This window comes from Littorina saxatilis, linkage group LG5, assembly GCF_037325665.1.
Source record: "Littorina saxatilis isolate snail1 linkage group LG5, US_GU_Lsax_2.0, whole genome shotgun sequence".
Lineage (NCBI taxonomy): Eukaryota > Metazoa > Mollusca > Gastropoda > Littorinimorpha > Littorinidae > Littorina > Littorina saxatilis.
The window spans coordinates 19,750,623-19,755,652 of NC_090249.1; positions in this window are offsets into that span (position 1 = coordinate 19,750,623).

Consider the following 5,030-nt stretch of genomic DNA (forward strand, 5'->3'; position numbering starts at 1 on the left):
GAAGCTGGGGAGAAAATACTTGTCTCACTTTATGATGGAACATCTCCCGACTGCCTGGATGACTTGAGGTACAACATGTTCTGCACGAAAGTTGCAGGGGGAACTTCGTTTTTACAAATGCATTGTCTTCCTCCAACGTCTGCTGCAGCAAAATACCACAGTCTTCGTGTGTATCTACAAGTACAAGAGTGGGCAGGAACTGTCTTGGAACCTCAAGATTGGGGCTGGAAGACAGCTGGAGACAACCTGGTACCCTGTACCACTGATCTCCCTCCAGCACCTTCCAAGCTGCTGTCAGTCATCAGATGCAACTGCAAATCTGACTGTGATACCAAGCGCTGCAGTTGTAGAAAACACGGTCCGGATTGCTCCTCTGCTTGTGGTGAATGCCATGGGCTTGAATGTTCCAACGCTTATGTCATGTGCGCAGAATGACACAGACGACTAAAAGAGATACAGGGTCCAGGGCACGTGATATGTTCGTGCATATAAGAAATAAGTTGTTTTGTCTTGTGTACAAAGATGCTAATTCAGCAGCAAATAGACATCAATCATACAATGTGTGCAGTTCATTGCCTTTTTTGCACTGAACTGACATTGTGCTTCAAAAGGAAACTTGCAAGTCTTAAGGTGACATTATTTGTGCAGAGACTGAGTGGACTGCTTCAGAACAAGGTCATACAAATCTGACTCGGCCTTTTTTCAGCCTCTTCAATTCTATTTCAAAGTGCAACTGTATCAATCAAAAGACTCGATGAGCAGCCTACATCAAGACATAAATAACTAAAGACAGTCACAAGCTGTGACTGAGTAGGATAAGTTTTTCTTAGTTATTACTAAAACATTAACACAAAGTCGTGTTTTTTAATTTGTTTAAACGATACCAAAAAATATTATCATTATCATCATCGTGTGAAAGCATTCCTAATGCCAAACCTGAAAACATTAACCAAAAATATGGATTACTTGGTCTACAAAGAGCGCACACGGCTTGATATTCGGGAAAAAAGGTAAGCTTGACCTTGACCTGACCTACTTTTGAAATGGTAAGTTATATTTTCCTAGATCTTTTGTATGTTGTAGCGGTAACATAAAACTATCAAAAAAACTTCACAGAGCAAATCTTGCAATAATTCTGAGGTTCCTATGGTTGAATTCATAGAATGACTGGATAAATCAGGCAGAGAGCCGAACAGAGAAAAATCACATCGGATGAATGGAGCCAGCCGCTACTTTTTGTCCTCCTCAGTCACGCACATTTCAATGATACGAGTTATTTAGTCTTGTCTGGAGATTTTTTTTCTGTACCATGAAGTCAAGGCGAGGGCAGTGGTTTTGTGCTGTGGGGGGTCTGTAGAATGGGTTCGCATACCGTGGTACCTGCAATGTGAGACCTCGTCGACGAGAGGACACCTCTTAACATGTTTGTTTGTTATGTTGGTGAGGCATGCACCTGTTGCTTTTTCTCGTCCTCAGTCACGCACCCTTCTTTCAACTGAGAAAAAGGACACACTATGTATGTTGTACTTTTTCCCATTACCTTGACCAAAATATACCTGGCATTATTAAGGCTACCTCCGATGTAGGGACACGTTGTTGTGGTTCCAAAGTCGTTCTATCATCGCAGGTACCGCTATAATTTGCGAACACTTGGTAGTTGCTAATAAAAGCACCGTTGTCTGTGAACTTGTTGGTCAAGTTGAGTGCGTGTCCTAGCTGTGTGTTTCGAACTGTTCATGCGAAGAAATTCTGAATAAAATTTTGTTTAAACCAACTTGTTGGTTATCGACCTTTGCTGTGTACTTTTGAATGTTCGGCGTATGGGTCATAATGTAGAATGGTTATGTGTGTGTGTGTGTGTGTGTGTGTGTGTGTGTGTGTGTGTGTGTGTGTGTGTGTGCGTGCGTGCGTGCGTGTGTGCGTGCGTGCGTGCGTGTGTGTGTGTGTGTGTGTGTGAGTGTGTATGTGTGTGTATGTGAGTGTGTGTGTATGTGTGTGAGTGTGTGTGTGTGTGTGTGTGTGTGTGTGAGTGTGTGTGCATTCTGCTTTCCACACGATTGGCGACCTAAGGCCTATTTAGGTGGCCATCCACATGTGGATGGCAACTTAACTGGTGGATTGTGTCCTATCACAGTGGATGGTTCCTTCACTCCAGATCTGGATTGCTACCTTATTTGTGGATTGTTACCCACAATGGAATGTAACCTAAAGAATATTGTGGATTGTTACTCGCATTTGTGGAAATGTTACTTGCACTTGTGGAAATGTTACTAATGTTTTAGTGGTTTTTTTTTCTATTGAGAACAGAAAGTGTAAAGTAAAAGCTCCTGCTGAATTTATTTTCAAAACTTTACCAGAAATTGAGTAGACCTATCAAGCCCCCAAACCAAACGTTCGATGTAAGGACCAATGACACTGACAGATCCTCTATTTTTTTTTTATATATAAAGACAAGGGACTGGGTGGCCGAGTGGTAACGCACTTGCGCGGAAGCGAGAGGTTGCGAGTTCGACTCTGGGTCAGGGCGTTAGCAATTTTCTCCTGTTCAAGTGTTAGTCTTTCGGATGAGACGAAAAACCGAGGTCCCTTCGTGTACACTACATTGGGGTGTGCACGTTAAAGATCCCACGATTGACAAAAGGGTCTTTCCTGGCAAAATTGTATAGGCATAGATAAAAATGTCCACCAAAATACCCGTGTGACTTGGAATAATAGGCCGTGAAAAGTAGGATATGCGCCGAAATGGCTGCGATCTGCTGGCCGTTGTGAATGCGTGATGTATTGTGTAAAAAAAATTCCATCTCACACGGCATAAATAAATCCATGCGCCTTGAATATGTGCGCGATATAAATTGCATAAAAAAAATTAATTAAAAAAAATAAAAACATAAATCCCTGCGCTTAGAACTGTACCCACGGAATACGCGCGATATAAGCCTCATATTGATTGATTGATTGATTGAAAAATGAACAAAATAAATACGGAAACACCCCACAAGACTAAACTACAGAAACTCATAAGTAAAAATGCTTTTGATCGTCAAACAGCGTGCTATGACATGTGTTTAAAAAAATAAGTTTCGTCTAGAGTACTGAGTCTTACTGTGGTATGGCACTCAGTGTCAGTGCCAGTAGGTGTGTGTCAGTGTCATTAGTCACTGTCTGTGTGTGTGTGTGTGTGCTTCGTTTGTTTGTTTGTTTGTTTGTTTTTAATGGTTGTTATTGTGGTGTTTTTCGTTTTTGTTGTCAAAATTAATCAGTTCATTTCAATGTCATATGATATGTTTTGTAAACTGACAATGAACCGCTAAATATGATTTCAAAGCATCAAATTCATTATTTAAAAAAAAAGTTTAAATATTTACCAATAAATTTGTTCAAGTGAAGAGTTCAAAGGTGCCTGCTGCCAAATTGTTCGCACAATTGCAGATTAACTGGAAATTATACGAGTGCATGGGAAGAAATATTTTCCAACATGATACCGGGCAGAACTGAAACCGTCACAGTCATCATTTTGCACAAGACAAGTCAGTCTCCGTCAAGCCCCAAGATATATCAAATCGGCAGACAAGGTTTAATGACCGAACAAATTGTAACTTCTAACCGACTTGGTCTTCGGGTCACAGCGGAGGACGACAATAGCTTAATGGTTTCATTTGTGCTGAATTACAGCTTTTTACTTTTTTACTTTAAAAAAACCCGTTTTTACAAATTTGTTTCTAAAATCATAATTAAATATTTTCCGGGCCATTCACGTCTATGTTTAACATTGCAACTGTCGATAAAACCGTACTCTATGGATATTGTGTGCAGTTGGTATGAGGTCAAAGACTTCAGACGAAAAAAAACAGAAAAAAACTGACATAAATATTGCTCAACTGTCGACGAGCAGTTTTACTGCCCGGTATTGTAATAGATAATTGCATTGCGTAAACATGACATTTGAAGAAGAAAAAAATCACCCTAACCCTAACCCTAACCCTAACCCTAACCCTAATCCATGACAACGGCTACCTAGAGACGTAAAATATTTTCACAGTAAAAAAACCAAACGCACATCATCAAAAAAGATGATTGATATTTAATCTAAAATAGACTAGAATAAGAGTAAAAACAACATGGGTGGAAGTTGGTGGCCATTCAACGTGTTTTTGTAAAACATGAACTCGTGGTAGTAAAGTTGGTTGGATTTGGTTGCGTATGAAAACGACCAGTGGCATTACAGGAACAAATTGATTCCCATCACAAAAAAAGTCAATGGAGATCGCTTCATCATAGTTATCTCTAAACGTCCAAGGCATAATGGTTGGGTGAAAATGAAACATAAAAAAGTTGTTTCAGTATTTCTTAGGCAACCGTCCAGACTTACTACCACCGATTTTAGAGACAAAGAAAAATATCTTCAAAAATGCACTTTTTACGTGTTTTGGCAGAAATCTTTTTTGGGGATCTTAGAAAAGGTTCTAAAGAATGTTTTGACAAAGAAGCTTTCATCAATGTTTTACCGAAGAGTAGTTACAACAATTTTTCTAACGAATTTCCTTCTTGCTTTTTTTAAGTGCAAGGCCAGAATACGACTGTATACCCGGAGAGAAGGTTTTTAATTACCACCAAAATTCCGTGGTAATGAAACCAAATCTTTAAATTGGCAATATTCCTGACTTCTGACAAACATTTTGCGACCCATTTGCCCATCTTTTCTTTTTGTTAATTGGCCAAATCGATTGATTAAAGTTTGAATTTTAGGTAACCAAATTTGGAATAGTAGTGCTGTCGAGTGAGTTCACTAAAATTTGATGAGTCTGGGTTTTTGTCGCCCATATGGCTGTAGAAAACAGAGCATTTCTCCAAAAAACTGTTTTGATTAATAATCTTAGGTGGGTGGTAATGCCCCTTTTCTTAGGTAGCAAAATCCAAGAAATAGGTACGTGTGTGTGTGTGTGTGTGTGTGTGTGTGAGTGTGTGTGAGTGTGTGTGTGTGTGTGTGTGTGTGAGTGTGTGAGAGTGTGTGTGTGTGTGTGTGTGGGTGT